General features: G+C 48.8%; 1 long non-coding RNA gene and 2 other non-coding genes across 6 annotated transcripts; all 3 read left to right on the top strand.

Annotated features, from left to right (window-relative positions):
• The first annotated feature begins 18,910 nt into the window (after window positions 1–18,910).
• LOC102450991 (uncharacterized) lies at window positions 18,911–23,438 on the top strand. Of its 4 annotated transcripts, none has more exons than XR_331337.4 (5): window positions 18,911–18,929; window positions 20,215–20,242; window positions 21,409–21,470; window positions 22,167–22,255; window positions 23,155–23,438. It is a non-coding gene; the product is annotated as an uncharacterized LOC102450991 (long non-coding RNA). The 4 variants fall into 4 exon arrangements; XR_012897142.1 differs by lacking the exon at window positions 18,911–18,929 and adding an exon at window positions 18,968–18,986; XR_012897140.1 differs by lacking the exon at window positions 18,911–18,929 and adding an exon at window positions 18,993–19,296.
• On the top strand, window positions 21,133–21,209 carry LOC112544119 (small nucleolar RNA SNORD49). Its single transcript, XR_003087443.1, has one exon. It is a non-coding gene; the product is annotated as a small nucleolar RNA SNORD49 (small nucleolar RNA).
• LOC112544122 (small nucleolar RNA SNORD65) lies at window positions 23,006–23,078 on the top strand. The gene has a single exon (XR_003087446.1). It is a non-coding gene; the product is annotated as a small nucleolar RNA SNORD65 (small nucleolar RNA).
• Window positions 23,439–23,733: the final 295 nt, after the last annotated feature.

Below are 23,733 nucleotides of genomic sequence, written 5' to 3' on the forward strand. Positions count from 1 at the left end.
GAGAGGTCCAGGATATGTTGGCCCTGAGGGTGATCCAGCTGTCCTCCAGCCCCTGGGCCTCTTCCGTGGTGCTGGTTCCCAAGAAGGACGGGTCGATCCAGTTCTGCGTGGACTACTGGAAGCTCAATGTCATCACGGTGTCCGACACCTACCCGATGCCAAGGCCCGATGAGCTCCTGGACAAGCTGGGGGGAGCTCGCTACCTCACCACCCTGGACCTCACCAAGGGCTACTGGCAGGTGCCGCTAGACCAGGAGGCCAGACTGAAATCGGCTTTCATCACGCCGCTGGGCTCTATGAGTTCTTGGTCCTGCCCTTCAGCCTCAAAGGGGCACTGGCTACCTTCCAGCATCTGGTGGACCAGCTGCTGTGGGGAATGATGAACTGTGCCCTAGCGTACATAGGTGATATCTGCATCTTCAGCCAGTCCTGGGAGGACCACGTGGCCCAGGTCAGCCAGGTACTGGATCGGCTGAGGGAGGCTGGGCTGACCGTAAAGGCTGGGAAGTGCAAGGTTGGAATGGCCGAAGTATCCTACCTGGGCCATAAGGTGGGGAGCTGCTGCTTGAAGCCAGAGCCGGCCAAAGTGGAGGCCATCTGAGACTGGCCTGTACCCCAGACCAAGAAGCAGGTCCAGGCTTTCATTGGGATGGCGGGGTACTACCGGAGGTTTGTACCCAACTTCAGCTCCATCGCTGCTCCGATCACAAAAGCTGCAGCCGTACCTGTTTGGCCGGCGTTTCACGGTGTACACCGACCACTGCCCCCTGACCTGGCTGCACCAGATGAAGGGGACCAACGCCAAGCTGCTGAGGTGGAGCCTGCTCCTGCAGGACTACGACATGGAAGTGATCCACGTCAAGGGGAGCGCCAATGTCATCGCCGACGTGCTGCCCCATAGCGAGGGGCCCAAACTTCCCTAGGTCACGAGCAGAGTGACCCTGCTCAGTTCGCTCTCCGAGGGGGGAGAACTGTGATGTAGTGGGGGGTACCTTGCTGGGGCTGTGGGCAACCTCTGCTGTCTGTAGCATGACCCAGCAGGGCAGGGGGTGAGTCATTATGCAAAAGGTGTCTCTCAACCTGTCTGACCTGCTACGCCCCAGGGAGAGAAACAAAGGAAGGTGGAATGCCGCCTCTGGCTGGGGGGCAGGGCTGGAAGAGAGTTGGTTAGTTTCTGTCTGGGAAGCAGGGGAGAAGGAGCTAGGGAGGGGGCTGGGATTTTAGGGCCCAGCCACCCCCCATCTCAAGGTGGGGCACTGAGGCCTCTTAGCCCCAGTTCCTGTAACCAGATGACATCTGTGCTGTGCTGTATCCTGGAGAAGCAATAAACTCCCTCTATTCTACTGGCTGGTGGAGTCTGTTCGTGCCATTTTGGGGGTGCAAGAGATGGGAAAACCCCAACGCGCCGTCACACCACTTCCCTGGGGCTCTGCCTAGGGTGTCTCTGTCTGGGCCCTGAGCTCAGCGAGCCTTTCCCGGAAAGCCAGGACGTCCTCCATGCCTGACTCTCCATCTGGGAAGGCCTCCCCCTCCCACAACTCTCTCAGCAAGCCAAGGGGGGCTGTCCCCCTTCTGCACCCTGGCTCAGTTGGGAAGAACCTGGCAGACCCTTGGGGAACCTCCCTGTGTGCAGACAGCAGGTGGGGCAGGTACTCGTACCAGTCCTGCGGGTGCTTGTGCATAAAGGCCTCCAGCATCTTCTTCAGGGTCCCTTCCCATCAGCCTTTTGGACTGGAAGCGATACACCAAAGCCCAGGAGAGCTGGCCCCCGTGCTACTCCAACAAGCACTGAAGCAGGGTTGACATGAAGTGGGATCCCTGGTCTGTGAGGACTCCTGGGGAACCCCACCCTGCTGAAAATGGTCAGCAGCGCGTCTGCCACCATGTCTGCCTCGATAGAGGGCAGAGCCACGGCCTTGGGGTAGCCGGTAACCAAATCCACGTTGCCAATAGGCCTCACTGTATCTATTGCTGCCCTCTGGAAAGGCTCCTCTGTGATGGGCAGGCACCTCAGGGTAGGTCCCCCACCATGTTGGGCTTTCCCCACCCTCTTGCAGGAGTCGCAGACCCGGCAGTACCGCTGCATGGATGCAAATATCCTGGGCCAGTAAAAGGCCTGAAGCAGCCTCAGCTGGGTGCACTGGATCCCCTGGTGCCCTGCGAATGGGACATCATGGGCTAGGTACAGCAGCTTGGGGCGATACTTTTGCAGAACCACCAGCTGCCACTGGACCCCCCCCCCCCCCCACATCCCCACTTTCCCTGGGGGGAGCCATTCCTGGTACAGGAATCCCCGCTCCCACAGGAACCTCTCCCAGCAGTCCCCCCCCAAGGGCTGAGCTGTGCTGAGGTCAGCCCAGTCTCTCAGCGTCTGCAAGGAGCAGGGCTGGCTCTAGGTTTTTTGTCACCCCAAGCAAAAATATTTTTGGACCCCCCTTTTTTTTTGTCTGTGGAGGGTGCACGCACAAATGCAGCTTGCACGGCTTGCTGGGGGGTGGGGCGTGCACTTCGGGGGAGCCCAAACCCCGGGGCATTTTCATCTCCTAGGAGAACACCAGGAACTCCCCATGTGAGGACAATGGGAGGGCAGGTTCATCCACAGCAAGTCAGTTAAAGAAGCCCAAAGCATGCAGCTGTTCACATCCCTTAGTGCTGGAGTCCCGGTCCCACTCCTCACTCTGCAAAGGGATTTTATTACCAGAAGCCTTATAATCACTCAGGGTATGTCTACACTAGAAAGTTAGTTCGAACTAACGGACGTTAGTTCGAACTAACTTTCCTATGCGCTACACTAGCGCTCCGCTAGTTCGAATTTGAATCGAACTAGCGGAGCGCTTAGTTCGAACTAGGAAAACCTCATTTTACGAGGACTAACGCCTAGTTCGAACTAGCTAGTTCGAACTAAGGGCTGTGTAGCCCTTTAGTTCGAACTAGTGGGAGGCTAGCCCTCCCCAGGTTTCCCTGGTGGCCACTCTGGCCAACACCAGGGAAACTCTATGCCCCCCTCCCGGCCCCGGACCCCTTAAAGGGGCACGGGCTGGCTACGGTGCCCGTGCCAGGTGCAAGCCTGCCAGCACCCAGCTAGCAGACCCTGCACCTGGCACGGCACAGAGCCACCCACCCGATGCCTCCCAGCCCACCCCCTCTTGCCGGGACCAGGCTGGCGGCTCCCGGGAGCTTGCCCTGGACCGCAAGAGGCGGGCACCTTCCTGGGCTAGTGCGGACATCGTGGACCTCGTCCACGATCTCCGCACTAGGCACAGGAAAGTGGCCGTCTAGGGCAGGAGAGCTGCCAGCCTGGCCACCCAGGAGCAGGTGTGCATGAAAATCAAGGGGGTCCACTGAGACCCCCGACCCTGAGCCCTGAGCTTACAATGGCCGTCCTGGGTCAGACCAAAGGTCCATCTAGCCCAGTAGCCTCTCTGCCAACAGCGGCCAACCCTAGGGACCCTGGAGGGGATGGACCGAAGACAATGACCAAGCCATTTGTCTCGTGCCATCCCTCTCCAGCCTTCCACAAACTTTGGGCAGGGACACCACTCCTACCCTCTGGCTAATAGGACTCCATGGACCCAACCTCCATCACTTGATCTCACTTCCCTTTAAACTCTGTTCTAGTTCTAGCCTTCACAGCCTCCTGCAGCAAGGAGTTCCACAGGTTAACTATTTGCTTTGGGAAGAAGAACAACTTTCTCTTACTAGTTTGAAGCCTGCTACCCATTCCTTTCCTTTGGTGTCCTCTAGTCCTTCTTTATGGGAACTCAGGAAGAACTTTTCTGAATGCACCCTCTCCACCCAACCCCTGCTTTTAGAGACCTCTATCCTGTCCCCCCTCCGTCTCCTCTTTTCTAAGCTGAACAGTCCCAGTCTCTGTAGCCTCTCTTCATCTGGGACCTGTTCCCAACCCCTGATCATGTTAGTTGCCCTCCCCTCTCCCAGCCTTTCTCTTCCCCTCTCCCACCTCCTTTTCCCAGTCTCCCCCCGTTTTTTTCAATAAAGACAGAGTCAATGTTGGAAGAAACATTAGCTTTATTTTGTACATCAATAAGAAGGGGGGCTAGGGAAGGGCAAGTGGAAGGAGGTGAGGGAGGAATGGGGTACGAGCCCCCGATGGGGAGGACTGGGCTGGCTCTGCGGGCTTCTGGGGGTGGAAGCTCTCCTGCAGCCCCCCAATTGCCCCCTCTCCCCAGATGGCAGCCTGCGGCAAGTGCAGCCGGGCTGATGGCCGAGTGGTGTGATGTGCCCAGTGTGGGCACTCAGGGCACTCCAAGCCAGAACTTCTTTGCAAGCGGGGCACCCCTTAGAACTGTGTGTCCGGGGTGGGGGTCGGGACCCTTTAAGCGCAGCCCTCGGCTAGCCTGAGACAGTATCTCCACGCTCTAAGTCCTCCTTTTATGCCCTGCCGGCACTGCTTCCGGCCATCCTTAAGCCCTGTTCAGAGTCCACTCAATGTGGACTTACTAGTTCGAACTAGCAAAACGCTAGTTCGAACTAGTTTTTAGTTCTAGATGCGTTAGTTCGAACTAGCTTAGTTCGAATTAACTAATTCGAACTAAGTTAGTTCGAACTAGCGCTGTAGTGTAGACGTACCCTCAGACTCCAGCCCCAACACATAAGCTGTCCAACTCTTGGTGTCCATGGACAAGAATCAGCCTCACTATACAATGAGACATTTCAAAGGGATTAAGAGAACTTTTGTTTCAACTCACCAGCTCTACTGTCCAAAACAAGACAGGCACCAGACAACAAAACCCCACTAGCCTAGAACCTATTCCATGAGCGCAGCCCTGTGCCTTCTCCTTCAGGGACGGACCAAACAGTCTCTGAAGCAGGGTGGATTGATTTAAATAGCTTTGATATAATTTCTAATTTTAATCATGATTTAAACGGGCAAGCAGAAAACCAAGGTTTAAATGAGCAATTAATCATTTAAATTATACTTTTAAAATATTTTCCTAAAGGATGGTTGAGTCTTATTGATTAGCAACCTTTAAAACATGTTGATTTACAACCAGGAGAATACACTCAGTACAGCTACCAACTAAATAAATGCCCAAATAATTGTGTAACTTACATGTAATCAGATTCTTAATTTTTACATTTTTATTCTGTTACAAAATGGTGTGTAATAGGAACACTTAAGAGAGAGATTTTACCCCATTTATTATTTGCTAAGTGGCGGCTACTTTTTTTAAAACATATGATTTACATCTACTTCTGTCTGAACGGAAATTCTATTTAAAATAAACAAAGCCAGCATTTAATTTTTGTATGAAAATGTCCTTAAATGTAAAGGACACATGACAAAAAAGTATCCAAACACATTTTGCATCTAAAATCCATTTATTAAACAAAGGAAATATCCATAGTGAATTTAACAGATCAAACCTAGTCATCATGTTCTTCAAGATGTTAGAACGCTCTCATAACCAATTTTTTACTGAGAAAAGAGGAAAACAAGTTTTTCTGGTTCATCAACTCTCGGTTTTGCAATGGTGAATGAACTAATCATTGAATTAAACTAGCTGAATAAACCAAAGTGATAAAAACATTCTCTTTTCACCTGCAGAAGAAGCTACTGCTGATGTAAACACTGGTTCTAGGCACTTCCACTAGTGAACTGGTAGAATTTCTTTAAAAGTTGACAGGAGACATGTTCTATTTAATTTTTAAATTTAATTCATACATTATTTAAATAGGTTCTGATAAATTTAGGCCATAACAATTTTTAATTTAACTTTAAAGGTCTATTATTTAAAACAAAGCCTATTTCAATGGGATCACAATTCCAATAACAATGAAGCTCTCCTGCCCCAGACAGGAAGGGACTTGGGGACACGGGCACTGGGACACCAGAGTTCCCCTTCCTCCCAGGGCGGCCAGGCGGAGAGGCAGGGGCCTGACGTGCACCAGGAGGTGCCAGGCAGCCTCGAGCCATTGCTGGCAGGCTTGCAGCAGCAAGTCCAGAAAGTGCACCAGAAGGTGCAGGGCGAGCTCTGGCTCCATGTTGCCACCTGCGGCGGCGTCCCCGAAGGGAAGCACCGACACAGACGGGCACAGAGACCAACGCTTTGCTGTCCCTCGGCGAGGTTGGCAAGGAAGCAGGAAAAGCTGAGAACCGGCTGTCCAGGGGGGGTCCCTTTAAGCAAGAGCCTCAGATAGCCTCAGACAGCAGCCACACAAAGCAACTACTGACCTGATGCCCTGCCAGAACCGGTTTCAGCCGCCCTTAAATGCCCCCCTGCATCCAATCAGTGTGGACGCGCTAGTTCGAATTAGCAAAAGCTAATTCGAACTAGTTTTTAGTTCTAGACGCGTTAGTTCGAATTAGCTTAGTTCGAATTAACTAATTCGAACTAAGTTAGTTTGAATTAGCGCTGTAGTGTAGACATACCCTTACTGCCTAGTGTAGGGAAGTATTCCCTGGTTGTTTTGTCATTGACCGATGCTCTGTTCAGTGCCGTTTGAATTCCGTATGGGTATAGGTTTAAGTTGGTCTTCATTAGGCCTGTTGACAGGAGGAAAGGGGGCAGTTGTTCTGGGGCCCAGTGATTCAAAGGGGCCTGAGGTTCTTTGCTGCTGCTGCAGCAGTGTACTGGATAAAAATACTGGTGCAAAAGCGCCAGGCCCTTTAAATCACTGCCAGTGCCAGGGCACCGGGTCACACATTCTGAGGGTTGGAGGAGGGGCGTGCCATGCTTCAGGCGGCGCAGAGGGCTGCCTGCCCCTAGCCCCTCCACTTCCAGGAGTAAGTCTCCCTCCCCCCGCCCACCCAGGACCATGACGGCTGTAGGTTCCACTGGTCTCCATAAGGATCCTCCTTAGGGTGGCAGCCATTTATTCATCGTCTACAAGAGAGAAATTGTTAAAGCCATGATTTTGCTAGACTGAGGGAGTTCTAGCTGTGTAACATTCGTTAATATTTTAATCTGCCACAATGATAGAGCCAAGTCAGCCTGCCATGTATATGCCTCTGACTTTCATCATGTGCTGAGCTGAAAAACAGTTTTGTTATATTTTCCATTGGGATTTCTGGTTTGGCCAGTTTCACATTTTCTCGTTGATTATCTAGGGCTCTGTTCATGATTTTCAGTGTGAATCAAGGGATTAAACCCTAAGCCTGGCTTTTTTAGACTATGAACATGTAGCACAACCCCAGCATCAATGTTGGAAACATACACCAGAAGCAGTCCCACCGACATCCGTAGTGACTACCAGGCTGTGAGGGTAAGGTGTGAGTGCCTGGCTTATTAGTGTACTCAGAACAGGTGTTATGTATCCAAATGCTTCCTTCTGCAAGGACTGTGAAGGACAAGGGGAAAAAAAGCTGTAAGATCTTTTATTGTCAGACATCTAATGAACAGATATGCATAAACAAATAGGGTTGCTAGATGGTTTCAACAAAAATACCGGACACACTTAAGATTTAATCACAATCTACATTACATCTTATTTAGAAAATACCCGACATTTATATCTTCTCAATTTGTTTCCTGAACAGAAAGCTCAATTACTGGACTATCCAGTTTAAAACCAGACACCTGGCAACCCTATAAACAAATACCCCCATAGAAGCTAAAAGAAAGTTATACCTCACTATCTCTGCTCTTGAATACCCCACTTAGGGTACGTCTAGACTACATGCCTCTGGCGACAGAGGCATGTAGATTAGGCTACCCGACAGAGTAAAATGAAGCGGCGATTTAAATAATCGCCGCTTCATTTAAATTTACATGGCTGCCGCGTTGAGCCGACAAACAGCTGATCAGCTGTTTGTCGGCTCAGCGCGATAGTCTGGACGCTCCCCTGCCGACATCAAAGGGAGTTGTCGACAACCCAGGTATGCCTCCTGGGATGAGGCATACCTGGGTTGTCGACAACTCCCTTTGATGTCGGCAGGGGAGCTTCCAGACTATCGCGCTGAGCCGACAAACAGCTGATCAGCTGTTTGTCGGCTCAACGCGGCAGCCATGTAAATTTAAATGAAGCGGCGATTATTTAAATCGCCGCTTCATTTTACTCTGTCGGGTAGCCTAATCTACATGCCTCTGTCGCCAGAGGCATGTAGTCTAGACGTACCCTTAGGGTATGTCTACACTACAAAGTTAGATCGAACTAACAGATGTTAGTTCGAACTAACTTTGATAGGCGCTACACTACCGCTCCGTTAGTTCTGGGGGTGGAAGCTCTCCTGCAGCCCCCCAATTGCCTCCTCTCCCCAGATGGCAGCCTGCGTCAAGTGCAGCCAGGCTGATGGCCGAGTGGTGTGATGTGCCCAGTGTGGGTAGTCCGGGCAATCCAAGCCAGGACTGCTTTGCAAGTGGGGCACCCCTGAGAACTGTCTGTCTGGGGTGGGGGTCGGGACCCTTTAAGCACAGCCCTCGGCTAGCCTGAGACAGCAGCTCCACGCTCTAAGTCCTCCTCTGATGCCCTGCCGGCACTGCTTCCGGCCATCCTTAAGCCCGGTTCAGGGTCCACTTAATGTGGACATGCTAGTTCGAATTAGCAAAATGCTAATTCGAAGTAGTTTTTTAGTCTGGATCCGTTAGTTCGAATTAGCTTAGTTCGAATTAACTAATTAGAACTAAGTTAGTTCGAATTAATGTTGTAGTGTAGACGTACCCTTAGATGGTTCAGTTTCTGATGAAGACTCTCTCTGCCACCTTTACTCTGATTCTACACCCCCCCCCCCCCCAAGTACCTATGATTACTAGTAGGAACCATGAACAGGAAGGGTGTGTGTGTGTGTGTGGACTTTCAAAAGGCCTCTGTTGCTTGAGTTTAATGCGCTTTGTCAAGGCTCAGCAGCTGTAGCAGTGGTTCTCAATGGGCGGCCTGCTTACAGGATAATCAGCACACAATTGTGGCATGTAACATTCTCAGGCATACAGAGAAAGTTACCAGGGTGGATGTTACCTCGATGGACTGTTACCTGCTCTATTATGTGGAGCAGGGCTGGGTTAAGCTCTTCATAAGGTCTAGGAGGCACTCTCATAATTGTAGGCCCTTAAATCAGACTATATAACAGGGGTTGGGAAACCTCAGGTGATGATTCTGACCCGACTGCTGATAAGTCTCTCTCTCCTTCTGGTCCTGCTTTCCCTCCTTCTGGGCAGCAGGAGACAAAGACAAGGTGAAGTGCTAGTAAACTCTCCCTTGTCCACTGACAGAATTACCATACATTCAGTATCTGCTAGAAGAACCAAAATATTACAGGGTGACGTGCTAGTAACCTCTCCCCTGCATGATGCTGAACCATGACTGCTTCGGGAAAGAAGAAGGAATGTGCTCTCCATTGACCCCAACAAAGTCCAGGAATTTCTGACTACAAAAGACATTAAGAACTGGCCCTGGTAGAAGAGATGGAGTATTGTACGTTGGCAAGGAGGGACTTGTGGGGTCCAATCTTGGGAATGTGGTTTTGAGTGGTGATTTAGGTTCCTTCCAGGATCTGGGCTCTGTGCTTATGGACAGGTACCATCATAATTTACTGCCCTCCCCTACTGTCTTTCCGATAAGGAATACCAAAGGCACCTTGAGGCCACTGCCCCCACCATCTCCTCCACCTCCACTACCCAAATGTAGTGGATACATACCCAAATGTAGATGATACCATATATTCTGATGAAATCCAATGACCAAGACTTTTACACCTTAGGGTACGTCTAGACTACAGGATTTTGTCGATGGAAGTTTTGTCGACAGACACTGTCGACAAAACTTCTGTCGACATAGAGCGTCTAGACACAGTCAGTTCTGTTGACAAAGCAAGGTGCTTTGTCGACAAAACCCTGTAGTCTAGACGCAACCCTACAGGCAATAACACATTCTGTCGACAGAACTCTGTCGACAGAAGGTGTTATGCCTCGTAAAATGAGGTTTACCAGCGTCGACAAAACTTCTGAGTTCTGTCGATGTTATGTCGACAGAACTCAGCGGTAGTGTAGACGCAGGTATAGTTTTGTCGACAAAAGTCCACTTTTGTCGACAAAACTCAGTAGTCTAGACACACACCCTTAGTGATTTAGCTAAGTATTCCACAATTGAGTGGAAAACAGATGGATCAGTGGAGACAGAAGTATATGATATCACTACAAATGAGCATGAGCCACAAGAATCCAAAATTGAGATTAGGGGATTTCCTAGTGGAGTTGACATGATGGCCATTCCCGGAATTTGCAGTAGTGGTAGAGACACCACTACTTAGGGTGCCAAAAAAAATAGTTGGCATGGACAGCAGAGGCTCCAGTTAGATATTTCATGTTTATGAAACAGTGGTTAGTTCAATCACACTATAGTTTTAATAGGGATGAGCCTTTGCTACACATCCATTTAAGCAAAAGTGGTGTTTGAAGATTCCTGCTGGGAAGCTATATTGTTTTTATCATGTCATTGAAAAACCACCACCAAACTGAAGCTTATTAATGGTGAAGATAGTTAATCTATAATAGCTATTTATGATGGATACCATTGTCTTAAAACTTTAACCAAATTACAGCTAATAAAGTGTCTTCTGAATGTAGATAAATATTCCCAAATCAGCTCCTTCTGGTTGGCTCTTCCAATTCGTAATCTCAATAAGCTCACATACATTAGATAAGAAGCCTACGTTAATAAAAAAACAAAGGTTTTAAACACCACACTAGTCACATAGACTGCAGCTAAATTGCATAAAAATAAACCCCCCAGCATGCAAACAATTGTTGAGTTGTTTCAGTCTAAACAAGGTCTGCAAGAGTACATAATGGCCAATAATATCAATGGAGGTCAGATTCCTAGGGTCCTGCAAATCTGCAGATGTCTGGTTTATATTTGCAGGTATCTGCCTTCATGGATGTGGATATTCACAGTTCATTTTTGCCGACACAGATGAAGATACAAATTTTGTATCCGCGTAGGGCTCTACGTAGTCCCTTGTAGCCCAAAGTTATCTTTCCAGATGATGTTTTCTAGCTTTTAAAATAAATAACCTTTCTAAGTATAAAACAGCATTGGAGAAACGTATTTTGTTAGGTCAACAAAAACACTGAACAAGTTTGCAATGTACTAAAACTACGCTAAGAAAAACAAACTGCCTCATATTTGTTGTGATACAAAAAGCGCTTTTGATTACATTTCCATTTCACAAGACAGCAGAAGAGACTGTGATTCTATTAAGGATTTTAATTAAATAGTGTTTGAATAATCAGTGTTCTTTAGTGCTCCAAGCTGCATTCAAAAAGAAGACTCTAATTAGTAACAATACTGCTGTTTGCATGCTCCATTGAAAAGGTCAGACACTTACTATAATATTCAGTGCTCCATGTTCTCATTTAAATCAGATGTTTCTGATAACTATTGCATAGCTATTCTTTTTCTTTTGTAAGAGCAAGTATACAGTTTCAATTTGTAATTTTTTGTAGCTTACGGAAACATGCTTTTAATATAGTATTTTCAAAATACTAGTTCACATACTATATTAATATATTTCTTCAGCACAAACTACATTCTCTAGCCTTCTTGGATTTCAAATATGATTTAAAAATGTAAGCCCCAATCCTGCAAAGATTAAGGTATGTCGTGAATTTTAATTATGGGAGAAGTTTGCAAAAACTTAAGCAAACTTGCAGCCTTATTCTGTTGATTTTGAAAAATAAGAAAGGGGGTAACAAAAAACAAAGATTTAAGGAATAAATAATCTAAATGACCTTTTAAAAGAGTACAACTAAAGTGGATATCAGAAACATTTAGCAAAGCAGGTTAATATGAAAGGTACATGGAGAGTTTCTCCTTTAGCTTGTGATGCACAATGAAAAACTCATGATTCAGATAAAAGTTTTGGTTGAACAGAATTAGAAAAAAAGATTTTTATAGTGACTGTTCCTCATAGTACATAAAAACTGGCTTTGTTTAGGTAACTACATCCTACTTCCCACATTGACTCAGTAGTTAGTTTTGAATCTGGATTTTCCTCATTTCCTAAATGGTTGTCATTCAAATCATTCCTACAGATCCACCTCCTTTGCTGCACAACAAAACAAAGCATAGAAATGATCAGATTAAGAATGTACGGTTATAAAAGTATCTCAAGCAATTCTTTCATTCCTTCATCCATTTTGATTTTCTAGGTACGATTTAGGGTTGTAAGCATTCTGATGAAAGGCACTGTGTCTTCATATGTACATCTCGTTTCCCCTGCCAATTGTCTATTTAAAAAACAAGCTGTTTAGGGCAGGGACTCTGTGATATACACTAGCACCAAAAATAATTTAAAAAAAAACTGTACCATACAACAAAATAGATGCCCAACTGTTGCCATTTTACAGGCCACCAGTATCTGCATTTCAGACATAGGTGAAGTGAGTTGGGGTTGTTTTGTTGGCCTACGTCGGTCAGTTGACCATGGATGATGTATCCTAGTTCTCGTCTTGGTTCGTGTCGGATTGTCTGGGACAGCGTCGGGGACAGCGTCGTTGGTGGCTGAAAAGGCCAATCCGGGACAGGCATTCTTTGCCGCAGAAGTCGCAGCTGTAGGTGGTTCCCTGGCTGTTGTTGTTGCGTAACTTCCTGCGGGCTCGCTTTTCTTCTGATGCACGCATCATGTTCGTTTCGCCTGACTTGAGCTGTGTGGTCAGGGTGCCCCTCCACTTCGGGCGGTCTGCTGCGAGGTCTTCCCAGGACTGCGTGTTTATGTCGATGGCTTTCATTTCCCTCTTCACGACATCTTTAAATCGCAGGTTCGGGCGCCCTGTGGTTCTCTTCCCAGATGCCAGTTCCCCATAGAGGATGTCCTTTGGGATCCTCCCGTCCTCCATGCGGCGTACATGGCCAAGCCAACGCAGGCGACGTTGTCGGAGCATGGTATACATGCTGGGGAGGCCGGCTCGAGTCAGAACTTCGAGGTTGGAGACTTTGTCTTGCCAGCTAATGCCCAGGATGCGGCGCAGACCTCGTAGATGGAAGGCGTTCAGTCTCCGCTCTTGTCTCGCGTATGTGGTCCATGTCTCGCTCCCGTACAGCAGGGTGCTGATGACGCAGGCGTTGTACACTGCCATCTTTGTTGCGGTTGTCAGCCTGGGGTTGGTCCACACTCGGGTTGTCAGGCGGGCTAAAGTAGAGGCTGCCTTCCCGATCCTCTTGTCGAGCTCAGCATCAAGGGAGAGATTATCGGTGATGGTGGAGCCCAAGTACGTGAACTGGTGGACGACGTCAAGCTGGTAGTCATCTACTGTGATGGCTGGTGGAGTGACAGTGTCCTGGCTTAGGACGTTTGTTTTTTTCAAACTGATAGTCAGCCCAAAGTCTTTGCAGGCCATGGAAAAACGGCTCATCAGCGACTGTAGTTCTTCCTGGGTATGTGTGACGACTGCTGCGTCGTCGGCAAATATCATGTCCCTGATCAGCGTCTCGCGTATCTTCGTCTTGGCTTTGAGGCGAGAGAGATTGAATAGCTTGCCGTCCGATCTGGTGCGGAAGTAGATTCCTTCCGTTGCTGAGCCGAAGGCATGCTTGAGGAGCAGGGCAAAGAAGATCCCAAACAATGTGGGGGCAAGAACGCAGCCTTGCTTGACGCCGCTGCTGATGCTGAAAGGCTCGGAGCAACTGCCATTAAACTGCACTGTTCCCTTCATGTCTGTGTGGAAGGATTCAATCAAACTCTGCAGTTTTGGTGGGCAGCCGATCTTGTGAAGGATTTTGAAGAGTCCGTCTCTGCTGACCAGGTCAAAGGCTTTGGTGAGATCAATGAAGGAGACGTACAGGGGCATCTGCTGTTCTCTACACTTCTCCTGGAGTTGTCGTAGGGAGAAAATCATGTCTACGGTTGACCGTTCTGCGCGGAAACCACACTGTGACTCCGGGTAGACACGTTCAGCCAGCTTCTGCAGTCGGGTCAAAATGACCTTAGCAAATACTTTGCCTACGATGCTAAGAAGGGAGATGCCTCTGTAGTTGTTGCAATCACTTCTCTCGCCCTTATTCTTGTAGAGGGTGACGATCTTAGCATCCCGCATATCCTGCGGTACGGCTCCTTCTTTCCAGCACTGACAGAGCACTTTGTGAAGAGGGTGCAGTAGGGAACACTTGCACTGTTTCAGCAGGTCTGGAGGAATCCCGTCGCTGCCGGGGGCTTTTCTTGAGGCCAGTTTATCAACAGCCTTGCTGAGCTCTTCTACTGTTGGCTCTGCATCAAGTTCTTCCATGGTTGGCAGGCATTCAATGGCATCTAATGCTGCGGAGGTCACCGTATTCCGTCTGGAAAAGAGGTCGGAGTAGTGTTCCACCCATCTCCCCAACTGTTGTTGCTTGTCGGAGATTATTTCTCCAGTAGATGACTTGAGGGGTGCTGTTTTGCTCTGGGTAGGGCCCAGCGCTTTCTTGATGCCGTCGTACATGCCTCTTGTGTTCCCTGATATGGCTGCTTTCTGGATGTCGTTGCTGAGCTGCTGCCAATATTCGTTCGCACAGTGTCTGGCAACCTGTTGAGCCTTGCTCCTAGTAGCCCTGAGAATTTGTAGGTTCCTCTGGCTTGGTGACCGCTTGTATTCTGCCAGGGCGGCGCGCTTGGCTTCTATGACTGGAATCATCACAGAGGACTTTGCTTCAAACCAGTCGTGCGTCTTTGTGGTCCTCTTTCCAAAGGTTGCCAGGGCAGTGCGGTGCATTATGTTCCGCAGTGTTTCCCACTTTTCCATGGCAGAGTCTCATGTCTGTGTGGCGTCAAGTTCCTTCTCAAGCGCTTCTGCGAATTTCTGCGTCAGGTCAGGCTGCGACATCTTGCTGACGTCGATGCAAGGATTTCCTTGTTTCCTTGAACGATGAAACCTCTTCGGGTTCAGCCTGATCTTGTAGCACACTAAGGAGTGGTCTGTGTCGCAGTCAGCGCTGTGATAAGAGCGTACGTGCAGGACGCAATTGATAGCTGAGCGGCGAACTAGTATAAGGTCCAACTGGTGCCAGTGTTTCCAGCGCGGATGTCGCCAGGAGACCTTATGCTGGGGCTTGGTCTGGAAGTATGAGTTGGCGATGCACAGGTTGTAGAAAGCGCAGAGCTCGAGCAGGCGTTGGCCGTTCTCGTTCATTTTGCCGACGCCAAATTTTCCGAGGCACGAAGGCCATGAGTCATTGTCCGCACCTACTCTGGCATTGAAGTCACCCAGAAGGATGAGTTGTTCCTTGTCGGGGATGCTGTTGATGACAGATGTTAGGTTCTCATAGAACCGGTCTTTAGTTTCCAATGTTGCGTTCAGAGTTGGGGCGTATACGCTGACGAGGGTGATAGGGCCTGTGGTGGTGTTGAGATGAAGGGTGAGGAGTCGTTCTGAGCCATTACTGCCTGGTTCCACCATACTCAGTAGGCTATTTTTCACCGCGAAAGCTACACCATGCTGTCTGGGCTCGTCTGGGGCCTTTCCCTGCCAGTAGAAGGTGTAGTCTTTTTCTTTCAGAATTCCTGAGTCTTCCAGTCGTGTTTCCTGTAGGGCGGCGATGTCTACGTTCAGCCTCAGAAGTTCGTTGTTGATGACTGCTGTCTTTCGTAGGTCGTCAATGTCCTGTACGTCTTCGGAGAGGCCCGTCAACATTGTACGGACATTCCAACATCCCAGTTTAAGAGGTAGTCTCTTTCTCAGTGTTTTGTTGCCTGGTGCGATGGTTGCAGCCTGCCATTCGGAATGTTCCTAATCCCCATGCACCCAGTGAGGAAAGCAGACTGTGGCGGGGCAGTACCTGACTGTCTGGGGGCTGCCCAGCTTGAGGCGGGCGGTAATTGCCCAGTGAGACCCGAAGATCCCTCCCACCGTCGGGAACAACCCCTGGCACCATGCTCTACGCCAATTGAGCTGTGGCTTATAACCGGTAAACTGTTGCTCCCCGTGTTGTTTCCGCGCTAGTAGCGCTAGCGAGGCTGGAGTGTCCTCTCCAGGGTTGTGAGATATGTTGGTAGTCGGATACTAGCCAGGGCGATGTAATATGGAGGAACAGGCTATTGCCCACGTAGCGGGTCCCCCCTCTCCACGTCGTCGATGGATCCAAAGGAACAGCAGGGCTGCTACAGTTTGGCATCGGCGCCGTCGCAGGAGTTGCCAGAGCGAGGCTGCAAGCAGCGTCGAACTGCCTTAGGGACTCCGACTCCGGATTTTTCCTCGAGGTTTACTCCTGAAGCCTTTTCCATGGAAGAATATAGCCGCAAGGCAGCGGAGGTTTAAAATCAGGGTTTTCCTTCCCCTAGATGAACTGCCTTCCTAGGCTGACGAGTATCATCTCCCCGAAGCAACTGGTTATAAGGCGCCAGTGACCCGCCTGCGCCCCTTCTCCTGTCAGTTAAAACAGTTCCTCCGGGTTTACAAGCTAAACCGCACGTGAAGGCCAGGAGCTGGACTTGGTTGTCAGAGGCTATTGGAGACGCACACCGTATAGGGGTACTTTATAGACAGTGGGAGCTTATCCCCACTACCACCCCTGGCTATGACAACCTTGGAACTGAGTTGGGGTACCAGAACAAATATTATGGAGGGGTGCCAATTATAAAAGCCATGTATTTGGTGTGTTATTACCACTTCAAGGGAGGGGCGTGGTAGCACCCCCAGCACTGCTCATTCCAGTGCCACTGAAGTGAGTGCTGCAAGTAGTTTGAAGTCCTGCAGTGACCCCCTAGGTTGTTATTTGTGTTTTTATGCATTAGGACCATCCAGCAGTATAGTACATAGCAGCACAGTGAACAATGAGATGTCAGCAAATGTGTTACTTAGGAGGGAAATCTGTCTCCTAAGGAAAAGGGAAGAAAGTGTGAGGGGTCCTTGGTGGAGCCAAAGTAAGGCAAAGAGAATGTGAGGGGTTATATTGTCAGTCAATCAGCACAGAGCAGAGAAAGACCAATCAGAAATGCAGGAAGTTCCCTATCTCTGTACTTAGGTTACTTCTGTTCCTACCAACTAGACTCAAGAGGCTCTGGCTGCCTCCTTTTCTGTTTTCTTCTAAGCCCACAAGAAAGGAAGAGGAGTGGGGTGACCCCAGCTGGTTCCATTTTATCTCCTCCCCCTCAGTGCAGCAGTCCCTGATTTGGCTGTGTCTACACTGGCACGATCTTGTGCAAAAGTGGCTGCTCTTGCGCAAAAAAACAAAACTTGCTGCCTGTCTACACAGGCCGCATGTTCTTGCACAAGCAAACTGACGCTCTAATGTATAAAATCAGGACTTCTTGTGTAACAACTCTGACGCTCCTGCTCAGGAATAAGCCTTCTTGCACAAGAGCTCTTCCACAAGAGGCCAGTGCAGACAGGCAACATGAATTTCTTGCACAAGAAAGGCCTAGGGTTAAAATGGCTATCAGCGCTTTCTTGCACAAGAGAGCGTCTACACTGGCACGGATGCTCTTGCGCAAAAGCACATGCCAGTGTAGACGCTCTCTTCTGGAAGAGTTTTTTTTGCACAAGAACTCTTCCGCAAAAAGAGTTTTTGCGTGAGAACACGCCAGCGTAGACGTAGCCCCTAGTGTTTGTGACTGGTTCCTCTGCAGTTTTCTTCCCTGGCTCATACTGATTTTGGCAGCCACCTAGGTTTTAGTGCCCCCCTCCGTTCTAGGCCCATGGGATGCTGTGGGGGAGGGGAGGGTTGGTGGCTCTATCTGGGCCCAATTTTTCCCCTTCCCTGGAGTGCAGCAGTCCCTCCTTTGATTGCTACTGTCTCTACAAGCTGGAATGTATGAAGGCAGAAGCATATGCTGAAGTTAACTGATCTATCGTCATGGTGGTTTGTATACTGCTTGTAACAAGGTCCAGCTTCTTGCAAAATATCTTTACTAATTTTATTGAGACACTCCGTACTATTCAGGCCAATACCAGCAAAAGCAAACTGAATTTAAAATCTCACTGACATCAAGTGGACACGCTTCTTGAGGAATTTCTCTCAGTGGTTAAGAAGCTAGTTCCACAGCCTCGGCAAATATGTTCAAATCAAAGTTTATAATGAAGGACTCTTTGATAGCATGCTGAATAGCAGACATCACAAGTGTCTGGCTTTAATGTAAAAAGGCGAGCTATCAAATTTCTCTACTGTTAGGCTACGTCTACACTGGCAGCTTCTTGCGCAGGAACTCTTTTGCAGAAGAGTTCTTGTGCAAAAAAAACTCTTCCACAAGAGAGGATCTACACTGCCATGTCCTTTTGAGCAAGAGATCCATGGCAGTGTGGACACAGTCTTGCGCAAGGAAGCTCTGATGGCCATTTTAGCCATAGGGGCTTCTTGCAGAAGAAATTCTTGTTGCCTGTCTTCACGGCCCTCTTGTGGAAGAGCTCTTGCGCAAGAGGGCTTATTCCTCGTGGGGAGAGGAATAACTCTTCCTTTTTAATTGTCTCCTTTGGTATATATGGTTGTGACTATTTTCTTCCACTATTTGATCTGAGGAAGTGGGTCTGGCCCACGAAAGCTCATCATCTAATAAACCATCTTGTTAGTCTTTAAAGTGCTACATAGTCCTGCATTTTGCTTCAGCTACCCCAGACTAACACGGCTACATTTCTCTTACTCTTCCAGAAGAAGCCCTGTTTTACAACGCTATACTGTAAATTTACTCGCTCAAGAACGCTCACGGACTGCGTCTAGATTGGCATTTTCCAGATTTTCTAGATTGGCAACGTTTTCATGTGAGTCCATTTTTTAACTGTCTCACTGTCATGTGAGTTCATTTTTTTGGTATTTATGGTGGTGACAATTTCCTTCCCCTGTTTGATCTGAGGCAGTGGGTCTGGCCCACGAAAGCTCATCCCCGAATGAACCATCTTGCTGGTCTGTAAAGTGCTGCACAGCGCTGTGTGCTGGCCCTTGCAGTGGCAGACTCAAAGAGAACTCACTGGCTCACCCCCCCCCCCCGTCCTGCGATCGAATGGTCCGTTCCACGGCCGCGAGGCGTATTGGAGAAGGCCCTCGAAGAGTCTCCCCTGCCTCACACGATGGTACATTCCAAAGCCTTAAAAGCCGCCGCCCGGCCGCTGCTCGCTCTCTTGTGTCTTGTACGTTGCCGGAGCTGGCCGGGGCGGTGACTCGGGGGCGGCCCCCTCGTGCCCTGGCCGGGCGGGAGCGAGCAGCCTGTCTCCTCGCGGAACCCGGGCCGGAGGGCGCCCTGAGGCGGGGGCGATGGGCGTAGCGCGCCCGCGTGAGGGGAGAGGCGGGACCCAGGCTCTCGGCCTCCCCGCGGGGCAGCGGCCGGGAGCCGACCCCGCCCCGCAGCGGGCCAAGATGGCGGCTGAGCGAGCCCTGTGGGAGGCGCGCGCTTCGCTGCCGCGCGGCTGAGGATGAGGTGGGCCGCGCGCCACCGCTCAGGTAGTGGGGCCCACCGCGAGGGCGTGGCCGCCTTAAAGGGGCTCTGCCCGTGCTGCCTGGGGGCGCGGACCCCGTGGCACCGAGCCCGGGTCACGCGGGAAGCGATGGGACCCGCCGCCGCGAGCAGCCCGCGTGGGAGGAGGGCCCGGCAGAGCGCGTGTCCTCGAGCGGCGCCCCGCCCTTCTGGCGGCGCATCTCCGCGTGGGCCTTGGGGCGCAGCACAGTGCGCGCGTGGGGGGGCAGGCGGGGCCGCCTGTTCTAGAGCCGCCCCCCGCGGGCCTCGGGAAGAGCGGGCGCCACGCGCTGGTGTCGTGGCCGGCCCCGTGAGAACGGGCCCCCGGGCAGAGAGGAGGCGGGGCTGCTCCTCCGCCGCTCCCGACACAAGCGCCGATGCAGGGTTTAAGCTGCTTCCTAGTGCTCAGGGCGGAGCAGTTTGCTCCAGAGCCGCGTGTCTGTGCTGTAGATGCAAATACCCTGCGATGGCTCTTCCTTGTGCCCTGTCAGTGCAGCACCGAGCTTCTCCAGCGCTGCTCTGGAGCGGGGTCTAGTGCTGGATTCTCTCGTGCTGTTAACTTCACAGACTGAGGCACAGGGCCTGTCCAGCCAGTTGTAACAGGCGCTGCTGAACGTTAGCAGCAGTGATTGTTGACTGGGCAAGTTTCTTGCCGATAACTTGAGCCTTAAAGCTCATTTTGAAATTAGCATCTTAATGTCCATAGAAGCGTAAGGGACCTGGACAGTCCCCCGGCTTATCTAGACCTATATTCCTATAGAATTGGTCAAATCAAAGGTGATGAAACAACACCAAAAGCAGCTGGAGTTGCCCGCAGATTGGTGGTGGTGAGAATAAATTGACCAAATATTCTTTGTTTAATACTATAATGTTGTCATGTGATAATTGGTATTTCCTCTTTTTAGGGCAGAATGGTGTCTTGAAGTATATATGGTAAGCTTTATTCTTGCATTAATGTGTATAAATGTTTAGCCATTTCTGGGATTTTTACTTACTGTGTTGACAAACGAAGGTTGAAATGGGGCCTTGCCATTCATCTTCCTGGTGGGTGGGGGAACTCTAGGTAAGTACTTGATAGTGATGCACCATATGGCCTTGCCTTAATGCAAAAGGAGGAGTTGATTAGATTATTTGGGGTTTTTGAAGCTGTTCCATGAGGGTTGTAACTCTTGAAGCATTTCAGTAACTTAGCTGAATACACCAGTATAAATCTGATCTTTAGACTTGATTAAGTAACATGGATTTGAACATTTAGTGCCTTGCAACCTCAAGAAAAATTTGCAAGTGTTGACTAGGGATGTTAACTATTGGTCATGGTTTCTTATCAGTTAGTTGACTAGTCTATAGTCCCAAGGGGTGAAGCCAGCCTCACTCCCAAGGATCCCACTGCCACTCTGCGCTGCTGCTGCATTAGAGGCAGCAGCAGTGTGAGGTACCAGATGGGAGCTGGTCTGTGAGGGGAGCTAGTTTAAAAAAACAGCAGAGTGGCAGGGGGCAGCAGAGCAGGTTGACAGCAGCCCCTGTCTGGGGGCAGGTTCGAGCTGCCAGAGCAGGCTGCCTGCCCACTTAGCTCCTAATACACTTTAAATGCAACACTGCCGTGGGTTAGGTCCCAGATCTGGCACAAGCCAGGACTGAGCTGGGCTGCTGACCAGCCTGCTTGCATAATTTACTAGTGCACGCCCGGGGTGGGGTGGGGAGGAGGAAATGTGTGTAGCGTTGACCGATAAGCTTTTGCTTATCGGTTAATTGACTTCAGTATTACCTACCTAGTGTTGAGCTTGTGGTGGTGTTTATCTGTACAAACAAATGCAGAAAGCTGTTGACATGATGATACCTTTTGAATAGGAAGTGCCGTCTGATGCGAGAACTGACGATAACTTTCTCAACTTGTCTGAAATACAGCTATATGTATATTGAATTCAGGTTGTCTGGAGCTCTGTATGCTAGAATTTGGTACTAGGAGGCAAAAGACAATCTAGCATGCAGTTTATCTGAAGACTGGCTATTCTGTGCTTGCTGTTGTCACTCCACCCTCCACCTTCTCAGGGCATCATGTAATCGTCACTTCTGTTCTCTTGTTTCCATTTGCTATGCAGAGTCTTGACTTCAGTATTTCAGAGGAGTGAGATGTCGATATGAGTGGAAAGCGGCTTTCTTGGTAAGTGTTGATGAATTGCCATGTCTCCACTATACCTGATCGGAATCCTATACCAAGGTCATGCCTGCATGACAGGAGAAGGCAGACTTCTCCAGCTCTCTGTCTCCTTGCATTTACCCATAGCTTAAAGTATGTAAGGTGCCAGTCACATTTCACTAGCTTAACGTGTATGGGTTCTGTTTATGTAAGAATCGTTTCTAGTATAATTCAGCAGTGCAGTTCACAAACGTGTCAGCAGTGGACTGGTAGCATAGTCATCCAGGAATCTGGGCAGAAAACATTGCCTCTTCCATCTGTTGTGATTCCAAATCACTTGTCTAGTGGTGCTTTTTTTCCTTTCCTGCTAGAATGTGGTGCTACCATAATGAAAGAAATACTCAGTTTCAAACACTTGTACTGTTAAAGATATACATGTGTAAACACTAAGCATTCAGAAAATAAGAGGCCAGACAACTCTTAATCACATCCCCCATAAGTTTCCATCCTGGTAATTTTGCAACTATTCCGCTTCCCTTGTCCTCCTCCCCATTCCCCAGTGAACTCTTAATTTTCTCATTTCAGGAGGAAAAAGAAAAAAAAAAATACTCCCTTCCCCCCCGAAGTTCGCAGAACCAATGTGCCTAGACATCACTAGCAACTCTCTGTAGGCAGTCCTTTATCACTTTAAAATTGATTTCAAAACTTGTGTGTTTACAGCTTCTTTCCGCCTCCCTCCCCCTGAAAATATCATGGAAGTGGAATGACTTTCCTGCAGTATGGAAAGTACCGCTCTAAAAAATTTTGGGGTGAGTTTGAACACACATATTGTTTATGTTGAGCTATAAACTCATGAATGAGAGATCGTTAGCTACTTTTCTGTTCAATTCAGATTTTCTGGGGCATAACTGATTTTTTTCAGACGCAGAGTGACATATACCACCTTTTCTTAAAAACACACTGGTGCGGTTCTAGGTGCTAGTGCTATTTTAAAGGGTAACAGAGTTAACAGCTGATGTGCTTGATGCTATCTGTACAAGTAATTTGTGCTCAGTAAAACTTTCAGTGAACAGAAAGTGACCAATAATGGAGGCATTCGATCTTCTAGATGAACACCCCTGTGGCGCTGTGGGTATAATTCATAAAGTGTAAAAGCCAAAAAGGCTATGAATTTAGGTTTTATTGGCAATCCTGGAATCTTAACAAAAACTAGAAGATTTACCCAGCATTGCTTGGGTCCTTAACTGGAATGTTTTGTTCATTGGGTGGGGCTGGTGAAGAGGAGTTCAGTATGCAGGCTGCCCCAGAGAGAGGGCAACCAACCCCAGCCCTCTCACAGCAGCCACTTGGGACCAGGTGACAAGCCCTTGTCCATGGTAGCTGTAGCAGGCACAGCTGGGGAAGGAGGCCATGCCTCCAAGCTGAGGGACAGACAGTCTTGAGGCTCACTCGCTAGTCTAGGTTTCCCATTGCGGTTCTACAATATACCTGTCCTTCTTGCCAGAACCCTCTTGTTGTATTTGATGAGAAATAGTTGTTATCGCTCAGTACAAGATATGAGATGATGAAACTCACCAAAAATAGCTGGAATTACCGGCAGATTGACTAGTGGTGAGCAAAGGTTTTCTGAAGACATCTTGTACACTAATGAATTGGTTGGATAGGATTTCATATTGCAGTGGAACTTATTTGTCCTTTTGTGTTGTAGGTGTCCATATTACAAGCTTGGTGGGTTGCAATAGAAGAGTATCATGAAACATCCAAATGAGCCTGAGAATTAGCCACTGTTTTTGTGAGCACTACCAAATGTGTAAAAAGAATGAGCAGACACACTTAAGTATGAGATGCATACTGTTGAATGCATAAATGTTAAAATGTTGATATTACACTCTTTGTATTTCAAATAACTTGCATAATAGAAACCTACTGATCATAATAGAAAATACCCTTTATATACTGAAGTAGTGCAAATAAAGTTTCGGTCTAACTGAACATAGCTGATTTTTGTGTTTAGTTTTTTTTAAACAAAATTGCTGCCTTAAAACACTGCCTGTAGCTGACATGAGCTTTGGAGGAAACAACCTTTACATTTAAGAAGCATTAGTGAAACATTCCTCTAATATAATTCAGTGGCGACACATTGCTTGTTTTCAGTTGGTCTGAGTTCCCTGTTCGGTTGACATGGTCTTAACTTTTAAATGAGTAGGTGGGTGACCCATCATGTTGGTCAGACTTCTGTTGGAGAAAGAGAAAAGCTATTCTGAAGAGCCCTAAGAGTCTCTCCAAC

Source organism: Pelodiscus sinensis, chromosome 21, assembly GCF_049634645.1.
Source record: "Pelodiscus sinensis isolate JC-2024 chromosome 21, ASM4963464v1, whole genome shotgun sequence".
In the NCBI taxonomy this organism is placed as follows: domain Eukaryota; kingdom Metazoa; phylum Chordata; order Testudines; family Trionychidae; genus Pelodiscus; species Pelodiscus sinensis.